Source organism: Hyperoodon ampullatus (genome assembly GCF_949752795.1).
Source record: "Hyperoodon ampullatus genome assembly, chromosome: 15".
NCBI classification, from domain to species: domain Eukaryota; kingdom Metazoa; phylum Chordata; class Mammalia; order Artiodactyla; family Ziphiidae; genus Hyperoodon; species Hyperoodon ampullatus.
Genome location: NC_136928.1, coordinates 10,184,447 through 10,200,321, shown reverse-complemented (window position 1 = coordinate 10,200,321; position 15,875 = coordinate 10,184,447).

Genomic DNA, 15,875 nt, shown 5'->3' with positions numbered 1-15,875 from the left:
CCATGTTCATAGCAGCATTAGTCCCAATAGCCAAAAGGTGGAGACAACCCAAATATCCATCAACGGATGAATGAATAAACAAAATGGGGTTCGTGCATGCAATGGAAAATTATTGAGCTATAAAAAGGAATGATGTTTCAATACATGGTACAACACGGATGAACAGTGAAGACATTACGCTAAGTGAAATAAGCCAGACACACAAGGACAAATACTGTATGATTCCACTTATATGGAATAGAGTCATCAGCGTCATAGAGACAGAAAGTAGAACGGTGGTTGCCAGAGGCTGGTGGGAGGGGTATTGGGGAGTTTCCGTTTAATGGGTACAGAGTTTCGGTTTTGCAAGATGAGAAAGCTCTGGAGATGGATGGTGGTGATGGTGCCCGACAATGTAAACGTACTTAGTGCCACTGAACTGTACACTTAAAAATGGTAAATTTCATGTCATGTATATTTAACCACAATAAAAATTGCTATCCGTTAATGAGTCCCACTGCCCCCACCCCCCAAATCCTCTGGATGTTTGAACCAATTTCCAGGAAACAGCAGCACACAGATCATTCTGCAAATCTCCTACACAGCCATACAACCTCCCTGAGACCACAGTGACAAAGGTAAGAAAACCCTGGACATTGGGTTCAATTTCCTGGGCTCCCATGTTCTGGTGCTGTGACCTGATCTCAAACTCGCAGTCTCCTCTTTCATGAAAGGGACCAATACTATCTCGGTGTTCTTGTGAGGGCTAAGAAGGAAGCGATCTGAAAGCTTCTAGCACATAACCAGTGCTCCATCAATGGTAGTTAATTTATGGTGTTTTCTCAGCCTGGAATGTTCTCCCCCTTCTCTGCAGGGTAAGCTCCTGTTCATCCTTCAAAGCCCAGCCAGCTCAAATCCCACTGCTTCTATGAAGCCTGGGGTAGCCCACAGGATCGTTCACCAAAGCAGCTCCTCCTCCCTGTCTGACGTCTGATATCGGGCACAGCCATGCAACTCGAAGGAGCCAGATGGTGCTTTGCCGTGACTTCTCTCCCTCTGCTCTGGCCACCTGGTTCCTGGGAGCAAAGCCCCAGCAACTCACAGTGGACAGGTCCCATGAGTAAGAAACAAGACTTTGTCACTTAAGCTTCTGAGATCTGGGAGTTGCTTGTTTCCTCAGTGTAACCCAGCTCAGGGCCACTCAAAGCGTGGTTTCGCTTCCGCAGCCTTGGCATCCCCTGGGCGCTGGTTAGAGATGCAGATTCTTGGGCCCCACCCTCGACCTACTGAACCAAATTCTGTGTAAAGCATTAAGCATGGCTTCTCTCCCATAAAGGTGTTCAGTGGTTGTTATCCACCCCCCAGCCCCCTGAGACTTCCACAGAAGACTCTGCTAGTGGCCTACTCAAAGCCGTGCTCTCCCTCTCCCCACTGAGAATTCAGGGTTTTGAGGGGATGACAATGTGCGCAGGTGAAGACATTCAGTTTCCCAGACTCCCTTGCAGCTAAGGGTGCTCACGTGACCTGGTTCTTTTCTGGCTCAGAGGAAGTCAGAGCAGGGCTTCAGGGAGAGCTCGTCACAGGCCACAGGCCCAAGTGGCAGGTGCCTCTGGCTTTGGGCCTTGTCCTTCCCCTTCCTTCCTGCCTGTTACTTGGATGTGGTGGCAGATTGTTACCCAGTGGTTCCAAGGGATCACACCTCCCTGTATTCACACTCTTGGGCAATCCCCATCCACACTGAATCTGGGCTGGCCTGAGCCTAACTCTGACCAATAGCATGTGGCTGCAGTGACTTCTGCTCTCAACCTGGGGCCTGTCTACAGGAGATCTCCCCATAGGAGGTCACACTCCTGTCAAAGGGAGGGACATCCATCCAACCCATTGTCCAAACCTGAAACCCGGGACTCACCTCACCTCTTCCTCTTAATCTACAGCCAATTGGTCACCAAGCCTGTCCTCTCACATGGCTCAGGTCCATCCCAGGCTTGATCCATGGGGCAGCTACCTACTGACTTCCCACCTCTATCCCTGCCTGCCTGCTATCAAGGCTGCACATAGATGGATTGTCATCAGATTGATTTCTTTTTTTTTCCCTAATAATTAATTAATTAATTTTTGGCTGCGTTGGGTCTTCGTTGCTATGTGTGGACTTTCTCTAGTTGCGGTGAGTGGGGGTTACTCTTTGTTGTGGTGCACAGACTTCTCATTGCAGTGGCTTCTCTTGTGGCAGAGCACAGGCTCTAGGCACACGGGTTTCAGTAGTTGCAGCACGCAGGCTCAGTAGTTGTGGCTCGCAGGCTTAGCTACTCCGTGGCATGTGGGACCCCCCCAGACCAGGGAATGAACCCGTGTCCCCTGCATTGGCAGGTGGATTCCCAACCACTGCGCCACCAGGGAAGTCCCAGATTGATCTTTCTAAATGCGGACCTGAAGATCATTCCCCAATGCTTTTAGAGTAAGTCCCAAGGTCCTGGCACGGCCTACACATCCACATGTGCTATGGTGGCTGCCTCACTCTCCAGTCCCATCTCTGTCCACTCCCCTCTCTAAATATCATGGGCCCTGGACATACCATGCTGCTCCCTGTTTCTGATACCAACTTCGCCTATCAATACCTCCATGTCTTTGCCCCAGGAATGACAAACATCATCCTTCATGTTGACTCAGTGTCTTGGTCTGCTCAGGCTGCTGTAACGAAATACCATAGACAGGGTAGTTTAAACAACAGAAATTTATTTTCACAGTTCTGGAGGCTGGAAGTCCAAGATCAAGGTGCCTACAAGGTAGGTTTCATTCTGAGGCTTCTTTTCTTGGCTTGTAGGCAGCTGCCATCTTTCTATGTGCTCACATGATGTGTGAGGACAGGGAGAGAGGGAGTGAGCTCTCTGGCATCTCTTCTTATAAGGACACTCATCCTATAAGATCAGGACCCCACCCTTAAGACTGCATTTAATCATAATTGTTCCGTAGGGGCCCAATCTCTAAATACAACCACCCTGGATGTTAGGGCTTCAACATATGAATTTGGGAGGGAAACAAATATTCAATCCATAACATTCAATTAGGAGTAGCTGCCTAGAGAACTGTGTTGAGAAGAATTCTGAGGTCCTTCCCAGGTTCTGTGATAAAGAGAGCTATGCTTGATTAGTCATGTCTGCCTGCGGCTTAGAAAGGAGGGATAGTGGTGGCTCATGTACTGTTTATTTTCTTTCTCTGTTTTATGTGTTTATCTTTTCTACCCTCTCTCTTGGCTCAAGCGCAATGCCTGACACATTCTAGGCTCTCAACACATTTCCGATGAATGAGTCAACAAGTGAGTAGTTGTCTCAAAGTGCATTTCACATCCATGATCTCATTGAAGTTTCACAGCCGACTGTGAGGTAGGGTGGAACGATCAAAGATGCTTGGAAATCTCCTTGAAAGCGTTCACCCCTCTCTCTCTTACCTCATACCGGAGATGCTACATCTCTACTGGAGATGCTGCATTTTTCCTAGAGGCTACGTGGATGCCTGGACCAGGGTCTGTCCAGATCACAAGGTGGCTCTTGCTGCCATTGTCTCCTAGAGCTGCTGAGGCCTTTGCCCTTCCTGCTGCCCCACGACCCCTGCACCTCTACTTATCCCAGCACTGCCAACCCCATCCTCTGGCTGAGGATCCTTGCGTCCTTGCGTCCCTTTGAATGAGACGCAAATACATTCTGTGGCCTCCAAGCCCGGTAGAGCAAGGGAGGGATTGATTTGTCTTCTGATGGGAGACAAGGGGCATGTGTTAACCATTGCTGTGACACAGGAAATCGAGAGCAGGTAAGGGTGTATGTGATGGGGACAGGGTGCCACGGTTAAAGGGGAAATGGATTCAAGTCTCCAGTATACCTGTTAGAACGCAGCTCATGTAATTGTGAGCGTGCGTCTGAGTGTGTGTGTGTTGGTGGGCTGCCTCTCCCCTGCCTGTCACCCCTGTTCCCAGGCTCAGCTGTGCTGGCCCTGCCATGTGCCACGTGCTTGAGCCCCTTGAGGGCTGCAGATGGACCCACTGCCCTGGCCTTGCTCCTTCTCTGTGTGCTGTGGCCTCTCCCCACTGAGCATTAGTTCTTCTCTAGCACCGTGCTTAGCCCTGTGAAACGTGCTGCAGCCCGTGAGGAGCTCGTGGCCTGTGTCAGCAGCAGGACCATCCTGGGCCGTGTGTTGGGAAGGCCAGAGGCCGTGCCCCCATCTCGTTGGCTGGGGAAGGCAGGTGAGCAGGCGTAGGGCTGGGTGGGTGTGTTTAGGCCAGTGCATCCCCCTGTTTGCCTGCAGTCGAAGGGGGGAGCATGGGGCTGAGGAGAGGAGACCCTATCAGCAGGGACTGCTGGAGCCACACCGGACAGCAAAGAGCTAGCACCAGTGCCTGCTCTCTGGGCCTCACAGCCTCGAGAACAAAGCCAGGACTTCCTGCATCTGGTTCGCTCTGTGTTCTGTCTCCTCACCGTGGCCACTGTCTCATGTAGTTACTGCTGGGAGAGAAGGAAGCTGAGCCCAGCGCTGCTTAGGGCCCAAGTGGGGCCCGGGACCCAGCTCTCAACCAGGACCTGGCCTCCAGTGAGTTTCCCAAGGCTGGATAAAGCCTGTGATCATTTCCCAGGCCCCTCAAAGGCCTTCCCAGGAGACCCACCCGGAGGGCGCTGGCCTTTCCACTTCCTCAGCATCTTCCTGGAGGTCCCACGAGTCCAGCCAAGAAGGCAGTCGAGTCCCTGGGGTGGAGTCACAGGGAGAAGGTGAGGCATCTGTGCTCTGGGGGAGTGACCTCCCTGCTAAGTGCTCGGTGCCCTCAGAAGAGCTTTGAGAAGGTCTCTGTTCGAAGCCCGCCTGTGGATGAACCCGAGTCCCATGACAAGAATCCTGGGTGGCTCACTCTCTATGGGGCTCCTTACTCCCCAGCAAAGTTGTTTGATGTTTATTGCATTGTAAAAATGGGATCTTTTCACAGCCATTTTCTGAGCATTTTGTGTCTTCTACCGTGGGCCCCCAGAAGGGGGCCAGGGCTGTGTACCCTCGGCCCCTGCTTCCCTTACTAAGAGAGCCCCACTTTCAACGAGGCTGCAGTACACACAGCCTCTGATTAGTCTAAGCCAAGAGTAACCCCACCCCCTTTGCTCTTGACCCTGGCCGACAATGATAAGTAAGTGGCTTCTGGGAAGATCCATGCTTTCCATGGACGGAGGAGGGCAGTCCTCATCCTTCCCTTCCTGCTGTGCATGGTCCTGCGAGGGTGAAGAGCTGAGGCAGACGTCCTGCTGCCACTGGGACCCCCTGGGAAGTGGCCAGAGGGCCACTTCCGGCTGACGTGGCAGAGCCTGTTGTAACCAAGCAGGACCCTATTGGGCCTTCCTGGGACAGACCCCTCCCCCATATCCTCTACTGTAGCTCCTCTCTGAAGTGCCTAGATAACAGTATCTGATGCACATTTTCAGAGTTGCTTTACAGATGCTAAAACCCCAATCACATGGAAGAAATTAACTAATTGATGACCATGAGCAGTAGGCCCGGACCTACTGGTGCCTAAGGGTTGATAATGTTAACCCCTGTGACACCACCCTGTTACCTCACCATCAGCCAATCAGAGAACTGTGCACGAACTGATCACAGACCCTGCGAGGCCCCTCCTTCACCTGACCTTTAAAAATGCTTTGCTGAAACCCTTCAGGGAGTTTAGGGTTTTTGAGCAGGAGCCACCCGTTCTCCTTGCTTGACACCTTACAATAAACACTGCACTTTCCTTCACCACAACCTGGTGTCAGTAGATTGGATTTACTACATGAGGGCGAGTGGACCCAAGTTTGGTTCAGTAACACTGTGACACATTTCAATTCTGCATTGTATTTTAAATTTCATCTATTGTCATCAGTCTTGCATTTTACAAAGAGGACCATGCTTTCACTGGTTTCCTAATTTTAAGAAAATCTGCACAGTCTTCCTATGTAAGTTGAGTAAATGAGAATGAGGTCAATGAGGTCAAGGGAAGTTCACTGTCACCTGGACCGGTGGATAAGATCAAAGGCCTATTCAAATAGAATTTGCAACTATATGTGAACAAACTCAGTTTTTTACAACAAACTCAGTTTTTTACAACAAACATCCTGGTAAATGTTACTGGAACAGAAATATTCTGGTCTCAAGGGTTTTTTTGTTTTTTAATTTTAATTAATTAATTAATTAATGTGGCTGGTTGGGTCTTAGTTGCAGCACGTGGGAGCTTTTGTTGCGGAGCGTGGGCTCTCAACTTGTGGCCCTAGCAGGCTCAGTAGCTGTGGCACGTGGGCTTAGTTGCCTCGCGGCATGTGGGAACTTAGTTCCCCTACCAGGGATTGAACCTGTGTCCCTTGTGTTGGAAAGAGGATTCTTTTTTTTTTTTTTTTTTTCCAGAGACTGGGTCTTGCTATGTTGCCCAGGCTGGAGTGCAGTGGCTATTCACAGGCACGATCCCACTACTGTTCAGCACGGGAGTTTTGACCTGCTCTGTTTCCAACCTGGGCCGGTTCACCCCTCCTTAGGCAACCTGGTGGTCCCCTGCTCCCAGGAGGTTACCATATTGATGCTGAACTTAGTGCGGACACCCGATCGGCATAGCGCACTACAGTCCAGAACTCCTGGGCTCAATCGATCCTCCTGCCTCAGCCTCCCGAGTAGCTGGGACTACAGGTGCGTGCCACCACGCCAGGCGGAAGGCGGATTCTTAACCACTGGACCACCAGGGAAGTCCCTGGTCTCAAGGTTTTGTAAGTCAATGACTCTTAGAACTATGATAGCAAACATTCACTATTTCAGGAAAACTCTTTGTCCTTTTTATTAAGAAGTGAACAGGCAGAAACTGAATTTTATGATGAAACTATACCGAAAAAGTATAGTTTTAACTTACATTGTATGGTAATAGGTATTTAAATATTTGCTTTTTCTTTATCTGATGAGATATAATGGCTAGCTCAGGACCTGTCTTCCTTAGGCATCTGTGTCATTGACTCCCATTCTGTCAAGTTTCTTCATTAACATCAGGCTTGCAGACTTGAACTTGGATTAAACTTTTCTAGCCTGGTCTGAATTAAAGACTATGTGGCTCATATAGTTTCCTGTTTCCACAAACTCCTGATCCAACTTGGAACTCCTACCTCCAGGCCTTTTTTATGTGATGTAATTAAACATCTTTATCATTAAAGCCCAGTCATTTGGGTTTTCTGTCACTAGCAGCCATTGCATTCCTGACTAGCACAAAGAATTTCCAGGAAGGATTCCAAGGAGGTGTTTCCTGCAGACAAGTTTTCCCTTCTAGGGTTCCCTGTCACATCTACTCACACCCAAAGCTTGGAAGACGTTGTTGATCCTTCCTTCACTACCCTCCAACCTCCCAATCTATCACCTACCTCCCAAGTATATTTTGAATCAGCCCATCTCTTTCTATTCTTTGCCACTAGTGGAATCCCAGCAATTATGTCACCTCCTGTCTCTGCTATGTCACCTTAGTAGCCTCCCAAATGGTCTCGCTGCTCCCACACTCACCCTCTTGAACCAGCCAGAGTGATCTCTAAAAAATATACATTTGGGGCTTCCCTGGTGGCGCAGTGGTTGAGAGTCTGCCTGCCGATGCAGGGGACATGGGTTCGTGCCCCGGTCCGGGAAGATCCCACATGCTGCGGAGCGGCTGGGCCCGTGAGCCATGGCCACTGAGCCTGCGTGTCCGGAGCCTGTGCTCCGCAACGGGAGAGGCCACAGCAGTGAGATGCCTGTGTAACGCAAAAAAAAAAAAAAAAAAAATATATATATATATATATATATATATATGTATATGTATATGTATATGTGTGTGTGTATATATATATACACACACATTTGATCCTGGCACTCCCATCCTTAAAGCAACCCATAGATTCTCTTTGGACACAGGATAAGATCTTAAATCCATAGCCTGGTATATTAGTTCCTTTTGTCTGCATAACAAATTACCACAAACTTAATAACTTAAAAGAACACACATGTATAATCTCACAGTTTCCATGGGTCAAGGGTCTGGGTGTGACTAAACTGAGTCTTCTGCTCAGGGTCCCACAAGGCTGCAGTCAAGGTGTCGACTGTCTGTGAGTGCTCATCCAAGGACTCACCATGGAGTGTCCTCCCACTCACGTTTCATTGGCCAAAGCTGTTTACATGACAACACCTAACTTCAAAGAAGGCAAGAAAATGCAGCCCTGCTATTGATACCCAGCAGGACCCTGTAGGGCTCCTGGGCACAAAGGCCTTTCTGTGTCCCCCATTTCTTGATTACAGGAAATAGGCTTCATTCAGCCTCCATACCTTCCCTGAGTTCCTTGAGCAGGTTCAAATAGTTGCTAATTAGGGAAGGGAGGAATAGTCAAAAGAAACAATAGTGCAGCCTTGGGGCAACGTCCTGGTTCCCCATCAAGGGATACACACAACAATATCTTTAAGCTGTTTTTCAGGTACTGAAACCCTCACCAGGTGGGAGAAGTTAAAAGTTAATGATGGTATGCTGCCCACAAGCACTAGACACCAGAGCAGTTGGAACCAGAAGGTTGATGATGCTGACTCCCACTTACCTCACCACCAACCAATCAAAAGAATGGGGCACTAGCCCTCTGTGGCCCCCTTTGTCTGGCAAAGCAATAAAGCTATTCTTTTCTACTTCACCCAAAACTCTGTCTCCGCGATTTAATTCGGTGTCGGGATACAGAGGCTGGATTCGGCTCCACTATGTGAGTGAGAGGAGGAGAGATAGAATCTTTGTGCACAGCGCTAATGACTATCCCAGCTACTATGAGGGGCTTCATTATCTGCCAGTGGAAACCAATGCAGTTCACCTAGCATTCTTTGACTCATCTCTTTAGGAGTTCTCTCATCTATCAGCCTGGTGACTCTACAAAGAAAGAATATGAAATTAGTTTGGCACGACTTATTCCTAGTAAACTTAGACTGGCTTATGGGACTTCCCTGGTGGTCTAGTGGTTAAGATGCTGTGCTTCCAATGCAGGGGGTGCAGGTTCAAACCCCGGTCGGGGAATAAAGATCCCGCATGGTGCGTGGCCAAAAAAAAAGAAAAGCTCACACTGGCTCCAAGGACCAGTATTTTCTCTACCTTTTTTTTTTTTAACTTAAAAAATATTCCAATTTCGGGCTTCCCTGGTGGCGCAGTGGTTGAGAGTCTGCCTGCCGATGCAGGGGACACGGGTTCGTGCCCCCGTCCGGGAAGATCCCACATGCCACGGAGCAGCTAGGCCCGTGAGCCATGGCCGCTGAGCCTGCGCGTCCGGAGCCTGTGCTCTACAACGGGAGAGGCCACAACAGTGAGAGGCCTGCGTACCGCAAAAAACAACAACAACAACAACAAAAATTCCAATTTAAATTCTTTTTTTTTGGATAATACAAATTATTTAGTCCTGCTTAATTTTTATCTTTATCCTGAATATGTTATTTTGAAGATCACAGATCTAGGATTGGTAAATGCCTGGTGATGACACGAGACCACTGATGAATGAGCATAATGCTCTTAAAAAAAGCTAATGCACAATGTCACCAGGATAAGGACATAGGAGGCTCCTGAATTTCCCTCCCCTCATGGACACACTGAATATACAGCTACACGTGGAGCAATTTCCTGTAACGAAAATCCAGAAACTGTCAACTTGTCTTCCAAAGTGTTGTACATTTTGCATTCCCGCCCGCGATGAGTGAGAACTTCTGCTGCTACACATCCTCACCAGCATTTGGCATTGTCTTGTTCTGTATTTTGGCCATTCTAATAGGTGAGTAGTAGCGATATTTAAATTCTTTTTGTTTCCAATCTGTATTCTAAGTCAGCCATCCCCAACTTTTCTGGCACCAGGGACCGGTTTTGTGGAAGACAATTTTTCCACGGATGGGGTGGTGGAGGTTGGTTCAGGCAGTAATGCGAGCGACGGGGAGCCACGGGGAGCAGCAGATGAAGCTTCCCTCGCTCTCCCGCCACTCACCTCCTGCCGTGCAGCCCGGTTCCGAACAGGCTGCAGACCCTGTTCTAAGTGATGACAATCTAATGTGTAGCTAATTGTTCTGGCATTCTCTCAGGGATAAATGAAACTTACAAATCTATGGTTTCTTAAGTCATGCATAATCAATTGCCAAAAAAGTAATTGCATGATATTCATTGTTACAGTGCTGTAAAGGCCATTTTTTATATAGTCAAGGCAATTACAAAGTCTGGAGTGAATGATCAAAAGTATTACGGATACTCGAAGCTCTGTGTGTGTGTAACCAAAGATGGTTGAAACCAACTGAGGCTTAACCTCAAATGCAACAGAAGACTTGGGTTTTCTAAGAAGACATGGGGTGTCCTGGCATTGACAGGCCAGGTTGGGACACCCTATCTGAAGATAAGTAGAATGTGCCGTGAATGTACCTCCCCGAGGGGGACGCCCTTCCTGGTACTTGCTTAAGATTCCCAGTGAGCTAAGAGCAGCCCAGTGTCCAGGAATCCACAAGACTCTGATGTAACCTTTGACCCAAGCATTTAAATGAGACAACCAGGGGTCACAGGACTGTCTATGAAGAGAGAGGCAACTAGCACAACCACGTGATGAAACTAGTGAGTGAAATCAGAGAATGGAGAGGCCTGAAGAGGAGATGACACCAAAGGGTCATCCCCTGAGCTGCTCTGGAATGGAGTTAGCTCAAGGGGAGGCACACACAAGGTCCCCTGAGTGACCACGAGTGATATCCAAGGGAGCAAGCACAGACTCTTTAACTGGCCTGAACTCAGCTATCCTTCCCTCAACCCTTCCTCCTGGACTCTCAGCAGCCCTCTTCGGAATAGTAGGAGTTCAAAATGAGCAATCACCTGTGGCTGAGAGGGCAGGGCAGGCCTTACCTGGAAGTGGGATTTGGACTGCACATTTATTATTATTATTATTATTATCATCTTTGGCTGCATCGGGTCTTTAGTTGCGGCACGCGGGCCCTTCTTTGTGGAACACGGGCTTCTCTCTAGTTGTGGCGTGCAGGTTTTTTTTTTTTTATTCTCTCTCTAGTTGTGGCGCACAGTCTCCAGAGTGCGTGGGCTCTGTCGTTTGTGGCACGCACGGGCTTAGTTGCCCCGCGGCATGTGGGATCTTACTTCCCTGACCAGGGATCAAATCGGCGTCCCCTGCACTGTAAGGAGGATTCTTTACCACCAGACCAGCAGGGAAGTCCCTGGACTGCACATTGATGAAAAGATGGAGCGGGTGGGGAATGAGGATGGGCAGGTCAGTGAGGAACCTGATTCATCAGGAGAAGGAAGTTCCTGGAAAGGGAGTTAGGCCAGAAAGTTGAGTTGGGGACCAACGGCAGAGGCCTTGAATGTTGTCGGGCTGAAGCTTTCAGATGTTTCACCAGGAAGCCGTGGAATGCTTCTGATGTGGGACTCGACATGCACAGGCCTGCGTGAAGCCAAGACAAATCTGACAGTGAGCTGTGGAACAGACTGGGCAAGAGACACTAGAGACAGGGAGGTCTGACCTAGGCTACGGTCATGGTCAAAGCCCAAAGTGAGATGTGCATGGGCCAAACTGGAAAAGGGAAGGAAAAGACAGAGATTCTGGTGACCAATCCAATGAACTTGGGAGTGAAAAATACAGAGAAGTTGACAATTTTAAAATACCCTCTGTTGGGCTTCCCTGGTGGCACAGCGGTTGAGAGTCTGCCTGCCGATGCAGGGGATACGGGTTCGTGCCCCAGTACAGGAAGATCCCACATGCCGTGGAGCGGCTGGGCCCGTGAGCCATGGCCGCTGAGCCTGTGCGTCCGGAGCCTGTGCTCCGCAATGGGAGAGGCCACACAGCGAGAGGCCCGCGTACCGCAAAAAAAAAACAAACAAAAACCCCTCTGTTCACAACCTGTATGATGCTCGCTTGTAGACAGCTGTGCCCTAAGAAAGAGAGAGGGCCCTAACTGAATTGGTAGCATATTCCTATTTCCAACTCTTTTATGTGGGTCACACTCTCCCAGGAAAATGGAAAGTTTCTTTCAAAAGAAGTAACTCCCCCCCACCAGTGCACATGTATTATTTTTTCCTGCCAAAAGAATCCCGGCTATCTTCTCAGTTCTGGGTATCTTATTTATAGTTTTTATCTCAAAGGCCTTCTAGCTCTTTATCCACTTCCTGCGGGAGCCAGAGTGGGAAGTGAAGCAGGGAGAGAAACTTCTCCCTTGATCTCATTGAATCACCAGAGTCCCAGCAGGAGAGAGATGGCAACAAAGTTACAGCCTCGTTACCAGAGAGAACATAATAAATGCACGATGTGTAGAGACCTTTACAGAGATGTGGACAAGATGAAAGGAAACCAACCAAGATGGTAGAGCCCCTCCGGGATAGTAACGTGGAGAGCCATCAGCACGGTCAGCTTGAAGGGACCAGGAGAGGAAGTGGTGACGAGAACCCAGAGAGGCCTGTAGCTGAAGGATGGGGTCGCTGGAAAGCTGCTGTGGCCTTCAGTGTAGGAACCAGACACACAGCTGCCAGCCCACCCCCACTGGCAAGGCGCTAGAACAATCAACGCCCTGCAGGCTCTTTCCTCCTGCCCTCCTATTTCCTGCTGATGTCTACTGTGGGCTGAAGTCAGCCAGAACCCAGAAGGGGAGGGAGCTCCAGGGACAGTTCACACGGGTCAGCCCCTGGGGACACAGCAAGGGGGAGGAGAAAGGGGTGCAGATCTGGAGGGACGAACGGAATACTCAGCAAGTTAATACTGACACACAAATCAAAGCAACCCAGTAGAAACTGGCCTGTCCTTTACGGAGCACAAACTATGGATCCAGCTTGAGGAAATGATGTAAAGTCAAGGCTTTACTTGGTGAGTGAAGGGGCCTTTCTCTTTGGAAGCTGGTCTGCAGGGAGAGGAGATGAGCTGAGGCCCCAAGAAGCAGGCACCCAAGAGCACATGGAGACAGGACAGGATGAGGGACACTGCAAATCCCTTTTCAGGGTCCTGGTTTCAGTTTTCTGAGAGGACTGGTGGCCTGTTTTCATGAAAGTCCCTTAATTCCACAGAAAAAATTCCCCTTTTACAAAGAGCAGCTTGAGGTCCGCTTCATTTGAAACAAAGGAACCTTGAGCACACGATTTCATTTAATCCACATAACAGCCCTGATGGGAGGTAGGTCCTCTTATCCCCATTCTATTTTATTTTATTTTTATTATGACTACTTTTTTTTTTTTTTTTTTTTTTTTTTTTGCGTTACGCGGGCCTCTCACTGTTGTGGCCTCTCCCGCTGCGGAGCACAGGTTCCGGACATGCAGTCTCAGCGGCCATGGCTCACGGGCCCAGCCGCTCCGTGGCATGTGGGATCTTCCCAGATTGGGGCACGAACCCGTGTCCCCTGCATCAGCAGGCGGACTCTCAACCACTGCGCCACCAGGGAAGCCCTATTACTACTTTTTTGGCCACGCGGCTTGCAGGATCTTAGTTCCCCGACCAGGGACTGAACCCAGGCCCCGGCAGTGAAAGCACAGAGTCCTAACCACTGGACCACCAGGGAAGTCCTCCCTTATCCCCATTTTAAAGATGAGGCTAGGGCTTCCCTGGTGGCGCAGTGGTTGAGAGTCCGCCTGCCGATGCAGGGGAAACGGGTTCGTGCCCCGGTCTGGGAAGATCCCACATGCCGCGGAGCGGCTGGGCCCGTGAGCCATGGCCGCTGGGCCTGTGCGTCCGGAGCCTGTGCTCCGCAACGGGAGAGGCCACAACAGTGAGAGGCCCACATACCACAGGAAAAAAAAAAAAAAAAAAAGATGAGGCTGTTCAAGGTCTGAGTCAGATCAGGCAATCTTTGTCTAGGTGTCTGGGACTCACACAGTCGGGTCTGCCTCCAACGTTCTGGAATTTTCAAGGACTCCGCAAGCTGGCAAGCCCGGTCAAAAGCAATTTCCAAAACCAGAAGGGAACTCCGCCTTTGACCAAGGCACCCCGCGGGGACGCTGGCCTGTCTGTCAGTTTGCCAGCTAAAGCAGCTGGAATTCTGGGAGAAGCCAGCAGGCACGGCCACCCAGCTCCTAAATATTTGAAAGGGACCAACGTTGGACTTGGAAAACTGCAGAGTTTTTTTTCAAGTACTCCTGGGAAAGCAGTGTATTTGCAAATGCCGTAATTCCTCAGCTAAATACCAAGGATGGGGTTGGCTGCATGTGGGAACATCCTCGCATCCCCCATTTCCAGAACCCCCAGCCCCAGAGGTGGACCGAATTGTTGGAGGAAGGCGACCTGCTCTCTCCGGTCCCCAGGAGCCCGGGGTGGGGCTCTCAGCCCCCCATCTCATCCCACCCCCAGGCCCACTCCCTGTCAGCTGCCCTGCCTCAGAGCCGGAAGGTGAAGTGAGGTAATGTCTCCACAGACCAGTGGTGGCCAGGAGATGAAAAGAATCTCAGAAACACTGTGTTAAATTTAAAGCAGACCCACCTGCCTTAGCCAGGCTGCAATTTCACTCAGAATAACCAGTTTGTTTTTCTTGGACATTCCAGGAACTAACTGGTCACCCCGTGTAAACCCCCAACAGGAATGTTAGGGGGGGCCCCTTGCAACTCAAACATTTGCTGCCTCCTTCTCCCTCAGGCCAGGGACTCCTGCCTCAGGCGGGGTCGGGCCTCTCTGGGGGTCACTTGAGGGCTCTCCCTTTGCTCCCTGTGGCTCCTTTATCCCCGAGAGCCTGACTTGGTGCCCAGAGTTGTGGGGGAATGTCGTCAAATGGGTAATAGCAGCACCTGATCCGTTCATCCAGTGCTGTCTCCGTGCCCTGCTAAAGGCGTCGTTTACTGTCCTGTCCAGCCCTTACCACATCCCAGGAAGGTGTGTCCAAAGTGTTCACTGCTTCCTTTTTACAGATGGTAAAACTGAGGCTCGGGGAGGTCACCTAACTTCTCCCAGGTCACCCAGCTGGGACTGAAGTCCCCCCCCAGCGCTGGCCCAAAGCCCAGGTTCCTCTGCTGCCCATCTGGTCATCCCACCCCTCCCCCAGCCTGGGGGGCTTCAGGGGCTCGGTTTAAAGGCGGTGTCCTTGTTGGTTATATTGTTGTGAAGGGAGTGCCCTGGGGACACCTGGGTGACAGCTGGTGAGAGGCGGTGCTGTAATCACAAACCCTGCCTTCTGGTTTTGACACCCTCACTTTGGATCGGGTTGGCTTGGGGATTTCCAGCCCCTGGGGGTTTTGCTGCTTCCGGGATCTGTTGAACCCCTGGCTCCCAACAGGGCTAAGCGGCCAACATGGTGAAACGGGTGTGGGCAGGGCCCGGCCTCTCTCCAGCCTCAGCTTCCGCTCTGTAAAATGGTAAATGGGGATGGAGAGGGGGAGGGGCTCGGGGCTCAGAGGTCTCGGGCCTCTGTTTGCCGGGCACTGGGATTCCTGCAGCTAGGCGGGGCCCGCAGGGGGAAAGCGGGTGCCTCTGGTGGGGTGGGGAGCCTGGAGCTGAGGCCTGGCCGGGGGGTGGTGATAAGGGCCTTCTGAGGGGGACCGGCTCAGGGAACAATGGGCTTAGTGTGGGAGGCCTGGCCTGTTGCTTTCCCTCTCTGCTCCCAAGAGAGGTTTCCATGGCACCCAGACCCGACTTGGACACAAGTGTCAATGGAGACATTGTGTGGGTGTCCTTGACTCCCAGCCCCTCTCTGGGGGGGGGTGGTGGTGGTGGGGAGAACCCGCCCTAGGCCTGCAAATGGCCCCTAGCGCTGTGCAGAGGGACGGTCTCTCCCACCCAGGAAAACGGGGAAGATGTTGGGGGTTTTCCTGGGAGGGGCCTGTGTGAGGTCTCCATTGAAGCCTGCTCATCCCGGGAGGGGGGCAGCCAGGTGACACATAACCTTCTTGTGCATTTTTCCCAAACCTAAGCTAATAAATGAACTCTCCCTTCTAC